This window comes from Nyctereutes procyonoides, unplaced genomic scaffold (assembly GCF_905146905.1).
Source record: "Nyctereutes procyonoides isolate TBG_1078 unplaced genomic scaffold, NYPRO_anot_genome, whole genome shotgun sequence".
NCBI lineage: Eukaryota > Metazoa > Chordata > Mammalia > Carnivora > Canidae > Nyctereutes > Nyctereutes procyonoides.
In genome coordinates, this window is record NW_026575036.1 from 19,021,388 (window position 1) to 19,043,841 (window position 22,454).

General features: G+C 54.6%; 2 pseudogenes; both read left to right on the forward strand.

The window, feature by feature from the left end:
• The first annotated feature begins 684 nt into the window (after positions 1-684).
• LOC129505604 (heat shock cognate 71 kDa protein-like) lies at positions 685-20,889 on the forward strand (annotated as a pseudogene).
• Positions 18,904-20,377, forward strand: LOC129505605 (heat shock cognate 71 kDa protein-like; annotated as a pseudogene).
• Positions 20,890-22,454: the final 1,565 nt, after the last annotated feature.

A 22,454-nucleotide genomic window follows, 5' to 3' on the forward strand; every position in this document is an offset into this window, starting at 1 on the left:
CAGGATACAAAATAAATGCCCAGATATCAGTGGCATTTCTCTACACTAACAATGATACTGAAGAAAGAGAAATTAAGGAGTCAATCCCATTTACAATTGCAGCCAAAAGCATAAGATGCCTAGGAATAAACCTAACCAAAGAGGTAAAGGATCTATACCCTAAAAACTATCGAACGCTTCTGAAAGAAATTGAGGAAGACGCAAAGATATGGAAATATATTCCATGATCATGGACTGGCAGAATTAATATTGTGAAAATGTCCGTGTTACCCAGGGCAATTTACACGTTAATGCAATCCCCATCAAAATACCATGTACTTTCTTCAGAGAGTTAGAACAAATTATTTTAAGATTTGTGTGGAATCAGAAAAGACCCCCAATAGCCAGGGGAATTTTAAAAAGAAAACCGTATCTGGGGGCATCACAATGCCAGATTTCAGGTTGTAAGACAAAGCTGTGGTCATCAAGACAGTGTGGTACTGGCACAAATACAGACACATCGATCAATGGAACAGAATAGAGAACCCAGGAGGGGACCCTGAACTTTATGGTCAACTGATATTTGATAAAGGAGGAAAGACTATCCTTTGGAAGAAAGATGTTCTCTTCAATAAATGGTGCTGGGGAAATTGGACATCCACATGTGAAAGAATGAAACTAGAGGGTCTCATTGAACATGGCGCCAGATGTGTAGACGGCTGTTGTCTCCGCGAGCCGAGCCCGGCCCACACAGAAGCAACTATATCTAAGGGACCTGCAGTCGGGATCGATCTTGGCACCACCTACTCCTGCGTGGGTGTCTTCCAGCACGGGAAAGTGGAAATAATTGCCAATGATCAGGGAAACCGAAGCACCCCAAGTTATGTCGCCTTCACGGACGCCGAACGATTGATCGGTGATGCTGCGAAGAATCAAGTTGCGATGAACCCCACCAACACGGTTTTCGATGCCAAGTGGCTGATTGGACATAGATTTGATGATGCTGTCGTCCAATCTGATATGAAGCCTTGGCCCTTCCTGGTGGTTAATGATGCTGGCAGGCCTAAACTCCAAGTAGAATACAAGGGGGAGACCAAAAGTCTCTATCCAGAGGAGGTGTCCTCTATGGTCCTGACGAAGATGAAGGACATTGCAGAGGCCTACCTTGGGAAGACTGTTACCAATGCAGTTGTCACGGTACCTGCATACTTCAATGACTCTCAGCGTCAGGCTACCAAAGATGCTGGAACTATTGCCGGTCTTAATGTACTTTGAATTATCAATGAGCCAACTGCTGCTGCTCTTGCTTATGGCTTAGACAAGAAGGTTGGAGCTGAAAGGAACGTGTTGATCTTTGATTTAGGAGGTGGCACTTTTGATGTGTCAATCCTTACTATGGAAGATGGGATCTTTGAGGTCAAGTCCACAGCTGGAGACACCCACTGAGGTGGAGAAGACTTTGACAACCGAATGGTCAACCATTTTATTGCGGAATTCAAGCGCAAACACAAGAGGGACATCAGCGAAAACAAGAGGGCCGTCCGCCGTCTCCGAACTGCATGTGAACGGGCTAAGCGTACACTTTCTTCCAGCACCCAGGCCAGTATTGAGATTGATTGTCTGTATGAAGGAATCGTCTTCTATCCCTCTATTACTCATGCCCGGTTTGAAGAATTAAATGCTGACCTGTTCCGTGGAACCCTGGACCCTGTAGAGAAAGCTCTTCGAGATGCCAAGCTGGACAAGTCTCAGATCCATGACATTGTCCTGGTGGGTGGTTCTACCCGTATCCCCAAGATTCAGAAACTTCTGCAAGATTTCTTCAATGGAAAGGAACTGAATAAGAGCATCAACCCTGATGAGGCCGTTGCTTACGGTGCCGCTGTCCAGGCAGCCATTCTTTCTGGTGACAAATCTGAAAATGTTCAAGATTTGCTGCTATTGGATGTCACCCCACTTTCTCTTGGTATTGAAACTGCTGGAGGAGTCATGACTGTGCTCATCAAGCGCAATACTACCATTCCTACCCAACAGACACAAACCTTTACTACCTACTCTGACAACCAGCCTGGTGTGCTTATTCAGGTCTATGAACGTGAGCGTGCCATGACCAAGGATAACAACCTACTTGGCAAGTTTGAACTCACAGGCATACCTCCTGCTCCTCGTGGCGTTCCGTAGATTGAAGTCACTTTTGATATTGATGCTAATGGGACCCTCAACGTGTCTGCTGTGGATCAGAGCACAGGAAAAGAGGACAAGATTACCATCACTAACGAGAAGGGCAAGGAGGACATTGAGCGCATAGTCCAGGAAGCTGAGAAGTACAAAGCCGAAGATGAGAAGCAGAGAGACAAGGTGTCTTCCATGAATTCACTTGAGTCTTACGCTTTCAACATGGAAGCAACTGTTGAAGATGAAAAACGTCAGGGCAAAATCAATGATGAAGAAAAACAGAAGATTCTTGACAAGTGCAATGAAATCATCAACTGGCTCGATAAGAACCAGAATGCAGAGAAGGAAGAATTTAAACATCAGCAGAAAGAACTGGAGAAAGTCTGCAATCCCATCATTAAGAAGCTATACCAGAGTGCAGGAGGCATGCCAGAGGAATGCCTGGAAGCTTTCCTGGTGGTGGAGCTCCTCCCTCTGGTGGTGCCTCCTCGGGGCCTACCACTGAAGAGGTTGATTAGGCCAACCTGATGACAGGGCTAGCATTGTTCCACAATTTGAAGGACCCAAAATTCTAGCAAATTCCATGGCACTTTTAAAGTCAAGCTGCTATATTAAATATATTGGGAATTCTTGATACTTGAATATGGAATATGTGCACAGGTAAAGGAAATAGACATTGCACTTTATAAGCACTGTGTTGTTAAGTGGAAAAAGGAATGTCTTAAATAAAATAGTATTTAAAATTGGCACCAAAAAAAATAAAAAAAAGAAAGAAGACCACTCTTTTCACCATACACAAAGATAAACTCAAAATGGATGAGAAATCTAAATGTGAGACAAGATTCCATCACTGAAATCATAGAGGAGAACAGGAAACACCCTTTTGAACTTGGCCACAGTAACTTCTTGCAAGATACATTAAGTGAAAGGCTTGAGGCCCAACAGGAAATAGTCAGGAGGGAAAGCCAGAAAGGGAAAGTCTCCCGGATAAGTGTTCTCCCACCACCATCCCTATGGATCCTGTGCATGTGGTGTAGCGAGGAGGGAGGAGCGAACGTCTGGTGACTTCTTTGCTCCTGAGCTGCGCCTTTCTCGAGTCTAGTCTCGAAGGCTTTCCATGCTACCCGTGGTGAGCGGGCAGTCCAAACACGCCGTGAGACGCCCCACGTAACGCAGGGAGAGCTTCGGCTCAGAGGCCATATGCGTTGGACCTCTGAGGCCTGGGTGACGTGGCTTTTGTTTGGTCCCGGTCCGGTCAGTGCCTTGCAGCTCTCCTGGCTGGACCAGTGTCTTCCCTCTTGGGAGCTCAGACCGGTGGGGGTGTGGGCGGTGGTGGAGCTGGTGGTGAGATGGCGGGTGCAGAGGGAGAGAGGGAGACTGGATCTTCAGGGGGCTCCACCCAGAGCGGGCTGCCCCCCGAGGGCCTGGATCCCACCAGCCTGAGGTCATGACTCCAGGCCACCTCAAGAATCAGACGCTTCCCGGACCGCGTCACCGCTCTTCTTGACCTTCATTACTCTTTTCTTTGTGCGCAGGAACCACTCTAGGTCTTGGGAGTGAACCTTCTGGGACAGGTGAGTATCTTACCTGCTGGCTTTGGAGGTCCGAAAGCAAACACATCTCCCAGTGCCCGCTAGGAGTCCTGTTGGCTTCGTCAGGAAGCGCTGATAGGGCAGGGGAGGTCGGCTTCGGACAGAGCGTTGCAGACAAGGAACGTGGCGAGGTTTCGTCACGAATCCACGGGCCTAGCGGACCCGACTTGACATTAGCTTGTCTTTGACCGGGTCCTACGGACCGGCTCTAACAGCGTCTCCAGGTTTCTTTCCTTCCTTTCCATCCCTCGTGATAAAGGATCGATCCCAGAGCTCACGAAATCCCATCGAGCCCCGACTGAAAGCAATAGCATGAGGGGACAGAACCATGCCTCTGTCTCCGGACACCTTGTGCTCCTTGCGTTGTGTGAGGTGAAAGGAGCAAGTGGCTGTGTCTTGACAGTTCTTCCCAGTGATTCTCATCCCTGAGCGACAGGGACGTCAGGGCCCAACGTTCCCGTCCTTGGCAAGCATTCTCATGGAGAGCAGCAGAGGACGAGGACTGAGGGTGGCCCCAAAGGGAGACGCAGACCGCAAAGTTTCCAATTATCCACAATTGAGACATAGACAGATCGATAGGCGAGTCGATACCTAGGTGAGGAGAGAAATGAGGAGAGAAATGGGCATGACTGAAGAACGTAGCCCCTAAAGAGGGGTGTCAACCAGTCCACCAATCAGTGGATCAAGTGAAAGGCTTGAGGCCCACCAGGAAAGAGTCAGGAGGGAAAGCCACCCTTGCAGGGAGGTCGTATTGGAGGAAAGTGTGAGCCGCCCCTGGACAGAGACTCCGTGCAACCACGCCTCCCTGTTCTGTGGTGGGCGCACGTGAGGGAAGGGTGAAATCCCCCTTGGGGAGTCCAAAGCCAGTGTGGTTGAGGTGAGAGGTCCCTTGTGTGTTTGTGTCAGGTGTTGGCAGGAGTCCGGTTGCCACGACCCTGGAAGCTGGCAGCGTGGGCAGGACCGCAGGGGGCCCCGGCTTCACCAGTCCTGGGCGCGTAGCAGGTGAGTGGTGTCGAGAAGCCAGTGTCGGCTCCACGCCTAAGCGACGGGCATCGGGCCCCGCTGCTGCTCGCGATCACGGTTGCCAAGCCAAGGACATGTGAGCCCTTGGCTGGAGACATGTCGGCCGTGAGAGTCTCTGGCAGCAGGCGTGTGCCTTTGCATCATGCTCCAGAGAGGCAACAGGTGACGGGACCGCTCTCTGGGGATAGATGCACTAACGCGGGCCCGCCGTGGTCTTGGTCGGTGGGGTCTCTCCTGCCACATGCTTGGAGACTCACCATGTGTGTTGGCGCTGCCCTCCGGAAGAAAAGAGAGTTTGCATGGCAGCCTCGTGCCCCGAGCTCTCGTCCAGTAGAGCAGTGCCAAGCCAGAGCCTGTTAGGCATCCAGGTCGCTGGGGGCTTTAGGGCCATGGGCGGGGCGTGATCCTTGAGATTCCAATTCCACAAGGTGGAATCCGAAGGATGGGGTCATGCAGACCAGTCGGTCAGCTGCGTGCGTGTTTCGGCCGTGAGGCAGCATGGACAGGGGCTATGAGCAGGGCTACTCCAAGGGGGGTTCACAGGGGAGCGCCATCCAGAGCTGGTTGTTCCTGGCCCGAGATGTGGCGAGACGTGAGGTGCAGCCGGCCAGGAGAGTTGATGTCTCCGTAGGAATGGCTGAGGTTGCCTTTGGCTTCCCCGGTTGAACAGAGGTGCCCGTGTCTTGCTGGACAACGGCCTTTGCCCCGAAGCCTCCAAAGAGGGCAGATGGGGAAGTTGATGGAATTGCTCTCTGACCCCAGACGCCTCGTGAAGCTTTCTGAGCTGCGGCGGCCTGGGTTTGGCCTGGGGATGTGCGGTCCGCGAACCCCGGGCCCTGGTCCGCTGTGCCACGTCTGTGCCATGGGAACGCAAATGCTGCCTGGTCTGGACGGGACGACTTGGCAGGTTTGGAAGCGTTTGAGGTCTCGAGTGTCCGCTGATGTGCTGTCTCTCTTCTTCTGTTTTCTTTAGGGGGAACTGGCAGCCCGACCGCAAGTGCCAGAGCAGGTAAAGAAGGCAGCACCCCCACGGCCCCTAGCCCAGGAGGGACCAGCCTGTGGTCACGACAGCAGTCAGGAGAGACCTTTGAGGCCCTAGGAAATGGCCCTGAGTGGGACCCAGGTGGCGCCCCAGGCTGAGCTGCTGATTGTAGGACTTGGAGCTGAGCTAGCTAGCGGTGGCCATCCTGGGAGTCCCTCCGCGACCCTTTGAGGCTAGGAAGCTCCCTGCTGTATTCCGGGCAAAGGGTGTGGTAAGCAGGCAGGCTGCTGCCCCGCTGGAGGTCAAAGCCTTTCCCCGCTGTCGTGGCAGGGACCCCGGAAGGTTCCGAGGGCTTCACAGCAGCACCCGGCAGTGAGAGCACACGTGGAGACTCGGGCGCCCCGGGCACGACCTTGGGAGGCAGAGCAGGTATGCCAAGTCGGGAGCTTCTTCTCAGGCACCTCAGGCACGCGGCCAGTGCCTAATGGCAGGAGGGAGTTTCACCTGGTCAAGTGGGAGGGCCCGTCCTCAGGAGCCGACTCTCCGTGTGTTTGGGGGCCTTCATGGTAGCGCGTCTGTCACATCAGCTCAGACGTGAGCAGCTTGCCACTCGCTCGCTCCTTTGGAGAAGTCTCCCGGATAAGTGTTCTCCCACCACCATCCCTATGGATCCTGTGCATGTGGTGTAGCGAGGAGGGAGGAGCGAACGTCTGGTGACTTCTTTGCTCCTGAGCTGCGCCTTTCTCGAGTCTAGTCTCGAAGGCTTTCCATGCTACCCGTGGTGAGCGGGCAGTCCAAACACGCCGTGAGACGCCCCACGTAACGCAGGGAGAGCTTCGGCTCAGAGGCCATATGCGTTGGACCTCTGAGGCCTGGGTGACGTGGCTTTTGTTTGGTCCCGGTCCGGTCAGTGCCTTGCAGCTCTCCTGGCTGGACCAGTGACTTCCCTCTTGGGAGCTCAGACCGGTGGGGGTGTGGGCGGTGGTGGAGCTGGTGGTGAGATGGCGGGTGCAGAGGGAGAGAGGGAGACTGGATCTTCAGCGGGCTCCACCCAGAGCGGGCTGCCCCCCGAGGGCCTGGATCCCACCAGCCTGAGGTCATGACTCCAGGCCACCTCAAGAATCAGACGCTTCCCGGACCGCGTCACCGCTCTTCTTGACCTTCATTACTCTTTTCTTTGTGCGCAGGAACCACTCTAGGTCTTGGGAGTGAACCTTCTGGGACAGGTGAGTATCTTACCTGCTGGCTTTGGAGGTCCGAAAGCAAACACATCTCCCAGTGCCCGCTAGGAGTCCTGTTGGCTTCGTCAGGAAGCGCTGATAGGGCAGGGGAGGTCGGCTTCGGACAGAGCGTTGCAGACAAGGAACGTGGCGAGGTTTCGTCACGAATCCACGGGCCTAGCGGACCCGACTTGACATTAGCTTGTCTTTGACCGGGTCCTACGGACCGGCTCTAACAGCGTCTCCAGGTTTCTTTCCTTCCTTTCCATCCCTCGTGATAAAGGATCGATCCCAGAGCTCACGAAATCCCATCGAGCCCCGACTGAAAGCAATAGCATGAGGGGACAGAACCATGCCTCTGTCTCCGGACACCTTGTGCTCCTTGCGTTGTGTGAGGTGAAAGGAGCAAGTGGCTGTGTCTTGACAGTTCTTCCCAGTGATTCTCATCCCTGAGCGACAGGGTCGTCAGGGCCCAACGTTCCCGTCCTTGGCAAGCAATCTCATGGAGAGCAGCAGAGGACGAGGACTGAGGGTGGCCCCAAAGGGAGACGCAGACCGCAAAGTTTCCAATTATCCACAATTGAGACATAGACAGATCGATAGGCGAGTCGATACCTAGGTGAGGAGAGAAATGAGGAGAGAAATGGGCATGACTGAAGAACGTAGCCCCTAAAGAGGGGTGTCAACCAGTCCACCAATCAGTGGATCAAGTGAAAGGCTTGAGGCCCACCAGGAAAGAGTCAGGAGGGAAAGCCACCCTTGCAGGGAGGTCGTATTGGAGGAAAGTGTGAGCCGCCCCTGGACAGAGACTCCGTGCAACCACGCCTCCCTGTTCTGTGGTGGGCGCACGTGAGGGAAGGGTGAAATCCCCCTTGGGGAGTCCAAAGCCAGTGTGGTTGAGGTGAGAGGTCCCTTGTGTGTTTGTGTCAGGTGTTGGCAGGAGTCCGGTTGCCACGACCCTGGAAGCTGGCAGCGTGGGCAGGACCGCAGGGGGCCCCGGCTTCACCAGTCCTGGGCGCGTAGCAGGTGAGTGGTGTCGAGAAGCCAGTGTCGGCTCCACGCCTAAGCGACGGGCATCGGGCCCCGCTGCTGCTCGCGATCACGGTTGCCAAGCCAAGGACATGTGAGCCCTTGGCTGGAGACATGTCGGCCGTGAGAGTCTCTGGCAGCAGGCGTGTGCCTTTGCATCATGCTCCAGAGAGGCAACGGGTGACGGGACCGCTCTCTGGGGATTGATGCACTAAGGCCGGCCCGCCGTGGTCTTGGTCGGTGGGGTCTCTCCTGCCACATGCTTGGAGACTCACCATGTGTGTTGGCGCTGCCCTCCGGAAGAAAAGAGAGTTTGCATGGCAGCCTCGTGCCCCGAGCTCTCCTCCAGTAGAGCAGCGCCAAGCCAGAGCCTGTTAGGCATCCAGGTCGCTGGGGGCTTTAGGGCCATGGGCGGGGCGTGATCCTTGAGATTCCAATTCCACAAGGTGGAATCCGAAGGATGGGGTCATGCAGACCAGTCGGTCAGCTGCGTGCGTGTTTCGGCCGTGAGGCAGCATGGACAGGGGCTATGAGCAGGGCTACTCCAAGGGGGGTTCACAGGGGAGCGCCATCCAGAGCTGGTTGTTCCTGGCCCGAGATGTGGCGAGACGTGAGGTGCAGCCGGCCAGGCGAGTTGATGTCTCCGTAGGAATGGCTGAGGTTGCCTTTGGCTTCCCCGGTTGAACAGAGGTGCCCGTGTCTTGCTGGACAACGGCCTTTGCCCCGAAGCCTCCAAAGAGGGCAGATGGGGAAGTTGATGGAATTGCTCTCTGACCCCAGACGCCTCGTGAAGCTTTCTGAGCTGCGGCGGCCTGGGTTTGGCCTGGGGATGTGCGGTCCGCGAACCCCGGGCCCTGGTCCGCTGTGCCACGTCTGTGCCATGGGAACGCAAATGCTGCCTGGTCTGGACGGGACGACTTGGCAGGTTTGGAAGCGTTTGAGGTCTCGAGTGTCCGCTGATGTGCTGTCTCTCTTCTTCTGTTTTCTTTAGGGGGAACTGGCAGCCCGACCGCAAGTGCCAGAGCAGGTAAAGAAGGCAGCACCCCCACGGCCCCTAGCCCAGGAGGGACCAGCCTGTGGTCACGAGAGCAGTCAGGAGAGACCTTTGAGGCCCTAGGAAATGGCCCTGAGTGGGACCCAGGTGGCGCCCAGGCTGAGCTGCTGATTGTAGGACTTGGAGCTGAGCTAGCTAGCGGTGGCCATCCTGGGAGTCCCTCCGCGACCCTTTGAGGCTAGGAAGCTCCCTGCTGTATTCCGGGCAAAGGGTGTGGTAAGCAGGCAGGCTGCTGCCCCGCTGGAGGTCAAAGCCTTTCCCCGCTGTCGTGGCAGGGACCCCGGAAGGTTCCGAGGGCTTCACAGCAGCACCCGGCAGTGAGAGCACACGTGGAGACTCGGGCGCCCCGGGCACGACCTTGGGAGGCAGAGCAGGTATGCCAAGTCGGGAGCTTCTTCTCAGGCACCTCAGGCACGCGGCCAGTGCCTAATGGCAGGAGGGAGTTTCACCTGGTCAAGTGGGAGGGCCCGTCCTCAGGAGCCGACTCTCCGTGTGTTTGGGGGCCTTCATGGCAGCGCGTCTCTCACATCAGCTCAGACGTGAGCAGCTTGCCACTCGCTCGCTCCTTTGAGAAGTCACCCGAACAAGTGTTCTCCCACCACCATCCCTATGGATCCTGTGCATGTGGTGTAGCGAGGAGGGAGGAGCGAACGTCTGGTGACTTCTTTGCTCCTGAGCTGCGCCTTTCTCGAGTCTAGTCTCGAAGGCTTTCCATGCTACCCGTGGTGAGCGGGCAGTCCAAACACGCCGTGAGACGCCCCACGTAACGCAGGGAGAGCTTCGGCTCAGAGGCCATATGCGTTGGACCTCTGAGGCCTGGGTGACGTGGCTTTTGTTTGGTCCCGGTCCGGTCAGTGCCTTGCAGCTCTCCTGGCTGGACCAGTGACTTCCCTCTTGGGAGCTCAGACCGGTGGGGGTGTGGGCGGTGGTGGAGCTGGTGGTGAGATGGCGGGTGCAGAGGGAGAGAGGGAGACTGGATCTTCAGGGGGCTCCACCCAGAGCGGGCTGCCCCCCGAGGGCCTGGATCCCACCAGCCTGAGGTCATGACTCCAGGCCACCTCAAGAGTCAGACGCTTCCCGGACCGCGTCACCGCTCTTCTTGACCTTCATTACTCTTTTCTTTGTGCGCAGGAACCACTCTAGGTCTTGGGAGTGAACCTTCTGGGACAGGTGAGTATCTTACCTGCTGGCTTTGGAGGTCCGAAAGCAAACACATCTCCCAGTGCCCGCTAGGAGTCCTGTTGGCTTCGTCAGGAAGCGCTGATAGGGCAGGGGAGGTCGGCTTCGGACAGAGCGTTGCAGACAAGGAACGTGGCGAGGTTTCGTCACGAATCCACGGGCCTAGCGGACCCGACTTGACATTAGCTTGTCTTTGACCGGGTCCTACGGACCGGCTCTAACAGCGTCTCCAGGTTTCTTTCCTTCCTTTCCATCCCTCGTGATAAAGGATCGATCCCAGAGCTCACGAAATCCCATCGAGCCCCGACTGAAAGCAATAGCATGAGGGGACAGAACCATGCCTCTGTCTCCGGACACCTTGTGCTCCTTGCGTTGTGTGAGGTGAAAGGAGCAAGTGGCTGTGTCTTGACAGTTCTTCCCAGTGATTCTCATCCCTGAGCGACAGGGTCGTCAGGGCCCAACGTTCCCGTCCTTGGCAAGCAATCTCATGGAGAGCAGCAGAGGACGAGGACTGAGGGTGGCCCCAAAGGGAGACGCAGACCGCAAAGTTTCCAATTATCCACAATTGAGACATAGACAGATCGATAGGCGAGTCGATACCTAGGTGAGGAGAGAAATGAGGAGAGAAATGGGCATGACTGAAGAACGTAGCCCCTAAAGAGGGGTGTCAACCAGTCCACCAATCAGTGGATCAAGTGAAAGGCTTGAGGCCCACCAGGAAAGAGTCAGGAGGGAAAGCCACCCTTGCAGGGAGGTCGTATTGGAGGAAAGTGTGAGCCGCCCCTGGACAGAGACTCCGTGCAACCACGCCTCCCTGTTCTGTGGTGGGCGCACGTGAGGGAAGGGTGAAATCCCCCTTGGGGAGTCCAAAGCCAGTGTGGTTGAGGTGAGAGGTCCCTTGTGTGTTTGTGTCAGGTGTTGGCAGGAGTCCGGTTGCCACGACCCTGGAAGCTGGCAGCGTGGGCAGGACCGCAGGGGGCCCCGGCTTCACCAGTCCTGGGCGCGTAGCAGGTGAGTGGTGTCGAGAAGCCAGTGTCGGCTCCACGCCTAAGCGACGGGCATCGGGCCCCGCTGCTGCTCGCGATCACGGTTGCCAAGCCAAGGACATGTGAGCCCTTGGCTGGAGACATGTCGGCCGTGAGAGTCTCTGGCAGCAGGCGTGTGCCTTTGCATCATGCTCCAGAGAGGCAACGGGTGACGGGACCGCTCTCTGGGGATTGATGCACTAAGGCCGGCCCGCCGTGGTCTTGGTCGGTGGGGTCTCTCCTGCCACATGCTTGGAGACTCACCATGTGTGTTGGCGCTGCCCTCCGGAAGAAAAGAGAGTTTGCATGGCAGCCTCGTGCCCCGAGCTCTCCTCCAGTAGAGCAGCGCCAAGCCAGAGCCTGTTAGGCATCCAGGTCGCTGGGGGCTTTAGGGCCATGGGCGGGGCGTGATCCTTGAGATTCCAATTCCACAAGGTGGAATCCGAAGGATGGGGTCATGCAGACCAGTCGGTCAGCTGCGTGCGTGTTTCGGCCGTGAGGCAGCATGGACAGGGGCTATGAGCAGGGCTACTCCAAGGGGGGTTCACAGGGGAGCGCCATCCAGAGCTGGTTGTTCCTGGCCCGAGATGTGGCGAGACGTGAGGTGCAGCCGGCCAGGCGAGTTGATGTCTCCGTAGGAATGGCTGAGGTTGCCTTTGGCTTCCCCGGTTGAACAGAGGTGCCCGTGTCTTGCTGGACAACGGCCTTTGCCCCGAAGCCTCCAAAGAGGGCAGATGGGGAAGTTGATGGAATTGCTCTCTGACCCCAGACGCCTCGTGAAGCTTTCTGAGCTGCGGCGGCCTGGGTTTGGCCTGGGGATGTGCGGTCCGCGAACCCCGGGCCCTGGTCCGCTGTGCCACGTCTGTGCCATGGGAACGCAAATGCTGCCTGGTCTGGACGGGACGACTTGGCAGGTTTGGAAGCGTTTGAGGTCTCGAGTGTCCGCTGATGTGCTGTCTCTCTTCTTCTGTTTTCTTTAGGGGGAACGGGCAGCCCGACCGCAAGTGCCAGAGCAGGTAAAGAAGGCAGCACCCCCACGGCCCCTAGCCCAGGAGGGACCAGCCTGTGGTCACGAGAGCAGTCAGGAGAGACCTTTGAGGCCCTAGGAAATGGCCCTGAGTGGGACCCAGGTGGCGCCCCAGGCTGAGCTGCTGATTGTAGGACTTGGAGCTGAGCTAGCTAGCGGTGGCCATCCTGGGAGTCCCTCCGCGACCCTTTGAGGCTAGGAAGCTCCCTGCTGTATTCCGGGCAAAGGGTGTGGTAAGCAGGCAGGCTGCTGCCCCGCTGGAGGTCAAAGCCTTTCCCCGCTGTCGTGGCAGGGACCCCGGAAGGTTCCGAGGGCTTCACAGCAGCACCCGGCAGTGAGAGCACACGTGGAGACTCGGGCGCCCCGGGCACGACCTTGGGAGGCAGAGCAGGTATGCCAAGTCGGGAGCTTCTTCTCAGGCACCTCAGGCACGCGGCCAGTGCCTAATGGCAGGAGGGAGTTTCACCTGGTCAAGTGGGAGGGCCCGTCCTCAGGAGCCGACTCTCCGTGTGTTTGGGGGCCTTCATGGCAGCGCGTCTGTCACATCAGCTCAGACGTGAGCAGCTTGCCACTCGCTCGCTCCTTTGGAGAAGTCTCCCGGATAAGTGTTCTCCCACCACCATCCCTATGGATCCTGTGCATGTGGTGTAGCGAGGAGGGAGGAGCGAACGTCTGGTGACTTCTTTGCTCCTGAGCTGCGCCTTTCTCGAGTCTAGTCTCGAAGGCTTTCCATGCTACCCGTGGTGAGCGGGCAGTCCAAACACGCCGTGAGACGCCCCACGTAACGCAGGGAGAGCTTCGGCTCAGAGGCCATATGCGTTGGACCTCTGAGGCCTGGGTGACGTGGCTTTTGTTTGGTCCCGGTCCGGTCAGTGCCTTGCAGCTCTCCTGGCTGGACCAGTGACTTCCCTCTTGGGAGCTCAGACCGGTGGGGGTGTGGGCGGTGGTGGAGCTGGTGGTGAGATGGCGGGTGCAGAGGGAGAGAGGGAGACTGGATCTTCAGGGGGCTCCACCCAGAGCGGGCTGCCCCCCGAGGGCCTGGATCCCACCAGCCTGAGGTCATGACTCCAGGCCACCTCAAGAATCAGACGCTTCCCGGACCGCGTCACCGCTCTTCTTGACCTTCATTACTCTTTTCTTTGTGCGCAGGAACCACTCTAGGTCTTGGGAGTGAACCTTCTGGGACAGGTGAGTATCTTACCTGCTGGCTTTGGAGGTCCGAAAGCAAACACATCTCCCAGTGCCCGCTAGGAGTCCTGTTGGCTTCGTCAGGAAGCGCTGATAGGGCAGGGGAGGTCGGCTTCGGACAGAGCGTTGCAGACAAGGAACGTGGCGAGGTTTCGTCACGAATCCACGGGCCTAGCGGACCCGACTTGACATTAGCTTGTCTTTGACCGGGTCCTACGGACCGGCTCTAACAGCGTCTCCAGGTTTCTTTCCTTCCTTTCCATCCCTCGTGATAAAGGATCGATCCCAGAGCTCACGAAATCCCATCGAGCCCCGACTGAAAGCAATAGCATGAGGGGACAGAACCATGCCTCTGTCTCCGGACACCTTGTGCTCCTTGCGTTGTGTGAGGTGAAAGGAGCAAGTGGCTGTGTCTTGACAGTTCTTCCCAGTGATTCTCATCCCTGAGCGACAGGGTCGTCAGGGCCCAACGTTCCCGTCCTTGGCAAGCAATCTCATGGAGAGCAGCAGAGGACGAGGACTGAGGGTGGCCCCAAAGGGAGACGCAGACCGCAAAGTTTCCAATTATCCACAATTGAGACATAGACAGATCGATAGGCGAGTCGATACCTAGGTGAGGAGAGAAATGAGGAGAGAAATGGGCATGACTGAAGAACGTAGCCCCTAAAGAGGGGTGTCAACCAGTCCACCAATCAGTGGATCAAGTGAAAGGCTTGAGGCCCACCAGGAAAGAGTCAGGAGGGAAAGCCACCCTTGCAGGGAGGTCGTATTGGAGGAAAGTGTGAGCCGCCCCTGGACAGAGACTCCGTGCAACCACGCCTCCCTGTTCTGTGGTGGGCGCACGTGAGGGAAGGGTGAAATCCCCCTTGGGGAGTCCAAAGCCAGTGTGGTTGAGGTGAGAGGTCCCTTGTGTGTTTGTGTCAGGTGTTGGCAGGAGTCCGGTTGCCACGACCCTGGAAGCTGGCAGCGTGGGCAGGACCGCAGGGGGCCCCGGCTTCACCAGTCCTGGGCGCGTAGCAGGTGAGTGGTGTCGAGAAGCCAGTGTCGGCTCCACGCCTAAGCGACGGGCATCGGGCCCCGCTGCTGCTCGCGATCACGGTTGCCAAGCCAAGGACATGTGAGCCCTTGGCTGGAGACATGTCGGCCGTGAGAGTCTCTGGCAGCAGGCGTGTGCCTTTGCATCATGCTCCAGAGAGGCAACGGGTGACGGGACCGCTCTCTGGGGATTGATGCACTAAGGCCGGCCCGCCGTGGTCTTGGTCGGTGGGGTCTCTCCTGCCACATGCTTGGAGACTCACCATGTGTGTTGCCGCTGCCCTCCGGAAGAAAAGAGAGTTTGCATGGCAGCCTCGTGCCCCGAGCTCTCCTCCAGTAGAGCAGCGCCAAGCCAGAGCCTGTTAGGCATCCAGGTCGCTGGGGGCTTTAGGGCCATGGGCGGGGCGTGATCCTTGAGATTCCAATTCCACAAGGTGGAATCCGAAGGATGGGGTCATGCAGACCAGTCGGTCAGCTGCGTGCGTGTTTCGGCCGTGAGGCAGCATGGACAGGGGCTATGAGCAGGGCTACTCCAAGGGGGGTTCACAGGGGAGCGCCATCCAGAGCTGGTTGTTCCTGGCCCGAGATGTGGCGAGACGTGAGGTGCAGCCGGCCAGGCGAGTTGATGTCTCCGTAGGAATGGCTGAGGTTGCCTTTGGCTTCCCCGGTTGAACAGAGGTGCCCGTGTCTTGCTGGACAACGGCCTTTGCCCCGAAGCCTCCAAAGAGGGCAGATGGGGAAGTTGATGGAATTGCTCTCTGACCCCAGACGCCTCGTGAAGCTTTCTGAGCTGCGGCGGCCTGGGTTTGGCCTGGGGATGTGCGGTCCGCGAACCCCGGGCCCTGGTCCGCTGTGCCACGTCTGTGCCATGGGAACGCAAATGCTGCCTGGTCTGGACGGGACGACTTGGCAGGTTTGGAAGCGTTTGAGGTCTCGAGTGTCCGCTGATGTGCTGTCTCTCTTCTTCTGTTTTCTTTAGGGGGAACTGGCAGCCCGACCGCAAGTGCCAGAGCAGGTAAAGAAGGCAGCACCCCCACGGCCCCTAGCCCAGGAGGGACCAGCCTGTGGTCACGAGAGCAGTCAGGAGAGACCTTTGAGGCCCTAGGAAATGGCCCTGAGTGGGACCCAGGTGGCGCCCAGGCTGAGCTGCTGATTGTAGGACTTGGAGCTGAGCTAGCTAGCGGTGGCCATCCTGGGAGTCCCTCCGCGACCCTTTGAGGCTAGGAAGCTCCCTGCTGTATTCCGGGCAAAGGGTGTGGTAAGCAGGCAGGCTGCTGCCCCGCTGGAGGTCAAAGCCTTTCCCCGCTGTCGTGGCAGGGACCCCGGAAGGTTCCGAGGGCTTCACAGCAGCACCCGGCAGTGAGAGCACACGTGGAGACTCGGGCGCCCCGGGCACGACCTTGGGAGGCAGAGCAGGTATGCCAAGTCGGGAGCTTCTTCTCAGGCACCTCAGGCACGCGGCCAGTGCCTAATGGCAGGAGGGAGTTTCACCTGGTCAAGTGGGAGGGCCCGTCCTCAGGAGCCGACTCTCCGTGTGTTTGGGGGCCTTCATGGCAGCGCGTCTGTCACATCAGCTCAGACGTGAGCAGCTTGCCACTCGCTCGCTCCTTTGGAGAAGTCTCCCGGATAAGTGTTCTCCCACCACCATCCCTATGGATCCTGTGCATGTGGTGTAGCGAGGAGGGAGGAGCGAACGTCTGGTGACTTCTTTGCTCCTGAGCTGCGCCTTTCTCGAGTCTAGTCTCGAAGGCTTTCCATGCTACCCGTGGTGAGCGGGCAGTCCAAACACGCCGTGAGACGCCCCACGTAACGCAGGGGGAGCTTCGGCTCAGAGGCCATATGCGTTGGACCTCTGAGGCCTGGGTGACGTGGCTTTTGTTTGGTCCCGGTCCGGTCAGTGCCTTGCAGCTCTCCTGGCTGGACCAGTGACTTCCCTCTTGGGAGCTCAGACCGGTGGGGGTGTGGGCGGTGGTGGAGCTGGTGGTGAGATGGCGGGTGCAGAGGGAGAGAGGGAGACTGGATCTTCAGCGGGCTCCACCCAGAGCGGGCTGCCCCCCGAGGGCCTGGATCCCACCAGCCTGAGGTCATGACTCCAGGCCACCTCAAGAATCAGACGCTTCCCGGACCGCGTCACCGCTCTTCTTGACCTTCATTACTCTTTTCTTTGTGCGCAGGAACCACTCTAGGTCTTGGGAGTGAACCTTCTGGGACAGGTGAGTATCTTACCTGCTGGCTTTGGAGGTCCGAAAGCAAACACATCTCCCAGTGCCCGCTAGGAGTCCTGTTGGCTTCGTCAGGAAGCGCTGATAGGGCAGGGGAGGTCGGCTTCGGACAGAGCGTTGCAGACAAGGAACGTGGCGAGTTTTCGGCACGAATGACGGATCTGTCGGACCCGTCTTGAACGTAGCTTGTCTTTTATTTTTTTTAAATAAATTTAGTTTTTATTGGTGTTCATTTTTCCAACAAACAGCCCAACACCCAGTACTCATACCGTCAAGTGCCCCCCTCGGTGCCCGTCACCAATTCACCCCCACCCCTCCCTCCTCCCCTTCCACCACCTGTAGTTCGTTTCCCAGTGTTAGGACCCTTTATGTTCTGTCTCTCTTTCTGATATTTCATACCCTTTTCTTCTCCCTTCCTTTACATTCCCTTTCAGTATTATTTAAATTCCACAAATGATTGAGATTATATCATGTTTGTGCTTCTCTGATTGACTTATTTCACTCAGCCTAGTACCCTCCAGTTCCATCCACGTTGAAGCAAGTGGTGGGTATTTTCCTTTCAAATAGCTGAGGAATATTCCATTGTAGATATAAACTACATCTTCTTTATCCATTCATCTTTCAATGGGCACCGAGGCTCCTTCCACAGTTTGGCTATTGTGGACATTGCTGCTAGAATCATCGGGAAGCAGGTGTCCCGGCGCTTCATTGCATCTGTCCAACAGTGGAATTCCTGGGTGGTAGGGCAGGTCTATTTTTAACTCTTTGAGGAATCTCGACACAGTTTTCCAGAGTGATTGCACCAGGTCACATTCCCACCAGCAGTGTGAGACGGTTCCCTTTTCTCCGCATCCTCTCCAACATTTGTGGTTTCCTGCCTTGTTAATTTTCCCTCTTCTCACTGGTGTGAGGTGGGATCTCATTGTGGTTTTGATTTGTATTTCCCTCATGGCAAGTGTTGCAGAGCACTTTCTCATGTGCATGTTGGCCATGTCTACGTGTTCGTCTGTGAGATTTCTCTTCAAGTCTTTTGCCCATTTCATGACAATCAATGTGAGTCATCATGTCAGCAGGTGAAAAACCAAGAACCATATGATCCTCTCATTAGATGCAGTGAAAGCATTTGACAAAATTCAGCATCCATTCATGATCCAAACTCTTCAGAGTGTAGGGATAGAGGGAACATTCCTCACATCTTAAAAGCCATATACGAAAAACCCACAGCAAATATCATTCTCAATGGAGAAGCACTGGGAACCTTTTCCCTAAGATCAGGAACAAGACAGGCATGTCCACTCTCACCCCTGCTATTCAACATAGTTCTGGAAGTCCTTGCCTCAGCAATCAGACAACAAAGACATTAAAGGCATTCAAATTGAAAAGAGAAGTCAATCTCTCCCTCTTTGCCGAAGACATGTTACTCTACATAGAAAACGCAAATGACACCACCCAAGATTGCTAGAACTCGTACAGCACTTTGGTATCGTGGCAGGATACAAAATAAATGCCCAGATATCAGTGGCATTTCTCTACACTAACAATGATACTGAAGAAAGAGAAATTACGGAGTCAATCCCATTTACAATTGCAGCCAAAAGCATAAGATGCCTAGGAATAAACCTAACCAAAGAGGTAAAGGATCTATACCCTAAAAACTATCGAACGCTTCTGAAAGAAATTGAGGAAGACGCAAAGATATGGAAATATATTCCATGATCATGGACTGGCAGAATTAATATTGTGAAAATGTCCGTGTTACCCAGGGCTATTTACACGTGTAATGCAATCCCCATCAAAATACCATGTACTTTCTTCAGAGAGTTAGAACAAATTATTTTAAGATTTGTGTGGATTCAGAAAAGACCCCCAATAGCCAGGGGAATTTTAAAAAGAAAACCGTATCTGGGGGCATCACAATGCCAGATTTCTGGTTGTAAGACAAAGCTGTGGTCATCAAGACAGTGTGGTACTGGCACAAATACAGACACATCGATCAATGGAACAGAATAGAGAACCCAGGAGGGGACCCTGAACTTTATGGTCAACTGATATTTGATAAAGGAGGAAAGACTATCCTTTGGAAGAAAGATGTTCTCTTCAATAAATGGTGCTGGGGAAATTGGACATCCACATGTGAAAGAATGAAACTAGAGGTCTCATTGAACATGGCGCCAGATCTGTAGACGGCTGTTGTCTCCGCGAGCCGAGCCCGGCCCACACAGAAGCAACTATATCTAAGGGACCTGCAGTCGGGATCGATCTTGGCACCACCTACTCCTGCGTGGGTGTCTTCCAGCACGGGAAAGTGGAAATAATTGCCAATGATCAGGGAAACCGAACCACCCCAAGTTATGTCGCCTTCACGGACGCCGAACGATTGATCGGTGATGCTGCGAAGAATCAAGTTGCGATGAACCCCACCAACACGGTTTTCGATGCCAAGTGGCTGATTGGACATAGATTTGATGATGCTGTCGTCCAATCTGATATGAAGCCTTGGCCCTTCCTGGTGGTTAATGATGCTGGCAGGCCTAAACTCCAAGTAGAATACAAGGGGGAGACCAAAAGTCTCTATCCAGAGGAGGTGCCCTCTATGGTCCTGACGAAGATGAAGGACATTGCAGAGGCCTACCTTGGGAAGACTGTTACCAATGCAGTTGTCACGGTACCTGCATACTTCAATGACTCTCAGCGTCAGGCTACCAAAGATGCTGGAACTATTGCCGGTCTTAATGTACTTTGAATTATCAATGAGCCAACTGCTGCTGCTCTTGCTTATGGCTTAGACAAGAAGGTTGGAGCTGAAAGGAACGTGTTGATCTTTGATTTAGGAGGTGGCACTTTTGATGTGTCAATCCTTACTATGGAAGATGGGATCTTTGAGGTCAAGTCCACAGCTGGAGACACCCACTAGGTGGAGAAGACTTTGACAACCGAATGGTCAACCATTTTATTGCGGAATTCAAGCGCAAACACAAGAGGGACCTCAGCGAAAACAAGAGGGCCGTCCGCTGTCTCCGAACTGCATGTGAACGGGCTAAGCGTACACTTTCTTCCAGCACCCAGGCCAGTATTGAGATTGATTGTCTGTATGAAGGAATCGTCTTCTATCCCTCTATTACTCATGCCCGGTTTGAAGAATTAAATGCTGACCTGTTCCGTGGAACCCTGGACCCTGTAGAGAAAGCTCTTCGAGATGCCAAGCTGGACAAGTCTCAGATCCATGACATTGTCCTGGTGGGTGGTTCTACCCGTATCCCCAAGATTCAGAAACTTCTGCAAGATTTCTTCAATGGAAAGGAACTGAATAAGAGCATCAACCCGATGAGGCCGTTGCTTACGGTGCCGCTGTCCAGGCAGCCATTCTTTCTGGTGACAAATCTGAAAATGTTCAAGATTTGCTGCTATTGGATGTCACCCCACTTTCTCTTGGTATTGAAACTGCTGGAGGAGTCATGACTGTGCTCATCAAGCGCAATACTACCATTCCTACACAACAGACACAAACCTTTACTACCTACTCTGACAACCAGCCTGGTGTGCTTATTCAGGTCTATGAACGTGAGCGTGCCATGACCAAGGATAACAACCTACTTGGCAAGTTTGAACTCACAGGCATACCTCCTGCTCCTCGTGGCGTTCCGTAGATTGAAGTCACTTTTGATATTGATGCTAATGGGACCCTCAACGTGTCTGCTGTGGATCAGAGCACAGGCAAAGAGTACAAGATTACCATCACTAACGAGAAGGGCAAGGAGGACATTGAGCGCATAGTCCAGGAAGCTGAGAAGTACAAAGCCGAAGATGAGAAGCAGAGAGACAAGGTGTCTTCCATGAATTCACTTGAGTCTTACGCTTTCAACATGGAAGCAACTGTTGAAGATGAAAAACGTCAGGGCAAAATCAATGATGAAGAAAAACAGAAGATTCTTGACAAGTGCAATGAAATCATCAACTGGCTCGATAAGAACCAGAATGCAGAGAAGGAAGAATTTAAACATCAGCAGAAAGAACTGGAGAAAGTCTGCAATCCCATCATTAAGAAGCTATACCAGAGTGCAGGAGGCATGCCAGAGGAATGCCTGGAAGCTTTCCTGGTGGTGGAGCTCCTCCCTCTGGTGGTGCCTCCTCGGGGCATACCACTGAAGAGGTTGATTAGGCCAACCTGATGACAGGGCTAGCATTGTTCCACAATTTGAAGGACCCAAAATTCTAGCAAATTCCATGGCACTTTTAAAGTCAAGCTGCTATATTAAATATATTGGGAATTCTTGATACTGAATATGGAATATGTGCACAGGTAAAGGAAATAGACATTGCACTTTATAAGCACTGTGTTGTTAAGTGGAAAAAGGAATGTCTTAAATAAAATAGTATTTAAAATTGGCACCAAAAAAAAATAAAAAAAAGAAAGAAGACCACTCTTTTCACCATACACAAAGATAAACTCAAAATGGATGAAAAATCTAAATGTGAGACAAGATTCCATCACTGAAATCATAGAGGAGAACAGGAAACACCCTTTTTGAACTTGGCCACAGTAACTTCTTACAAGATACATTAAGTGAAAGGCTTGAGGCCCAACAGGAAATAGTCAGGAGGGAAAGCCAGAAAGGGAAAGTCTCCCGGATAAGTGTTCTCCCACCACCATCCCTATGGATCCTGTGCATGTGGTGTAGCGAGGAGGGAGGAGCGAACGACTGGTGACTTCTCTGCTCCTGAGCTGCGCCTTTCTCGAGTCTAGTCTCGAAGGCTTTCCATGCTACCCGTGGTGAGCGGGCAGTCCAAACACGCCGTGAGACGCCCCACGTAACGCAGGGAGAGCTTCGGCTCAGAGGCCATATGCGTTGGACCTCTGAGGCATGGGTGATGTGGCTTTTGTTTGGTCCCCGTCCGGTCAGTGCCTTGCAGCTCTCCTGGCTGGACCAGTGACTTCCCTCTTGGGAGCTCAGACCGGTGGGGGTGTGGGCGGTGGTGGAGCTGGTGGTGAGATGGAGGGTGCAGAGGGAGAGAGGGAGACTGGATCTTCAGCGGGCTCCACCCAGAGCGGGCTGCCCCCCGAGTGCCTTGATCCCACCAGCCTGAGGTCATGACTCCAGGCCACCTCAAGAATCAGACGCTTCCCGGACCGCGTCACCGCTCCTCTTGACCTTCATTACTCTTTTCTTTGTGCGCAGGAACCACTCTAGGTCTTCGGAGTGAACCTTCTGGGACAGGTGAGTATCTTCCCTGCTGGCTTTGGAGGTCCGAAAGCAAACACATCTCCCAGTGCCCGCTAGGAGTCCTGTTGGCTTCGTCAGGAAGCGCTGATAGGGCAGGGGAGGTCGGCTTCGGACAGAGCGTTGCAGACAAGGAACGTGGCGAGGTTTCGTCACGAATCCACGGGCCTAGCGGACCCGACTTGACATTAGCTTGTCTTTTATTTTTTTATAATAAATTTATTTTTTATTGGTGTTCATTTTGCCAACATTCAGCACAACACCCAGTGCTCATCCCGTCAAGTGTCCCCCTCAGTGCCCGTCACCAATTCACCCCCACCCGCGCCCTACTCCCCTTCCACCACCTCTAGTTCGTTTCCCAGTGTTAGGAGCCTTTATGTTCTGTCTCCCTTTCTGATATTTCCTACCCTTTTCTTCTCCCTTCTTTTACATTCCCTTTCACTATTATTTATATTCCACAAATGAACGAGAATATATAATTCTTGTGCTTCTCCGACTGACTTAC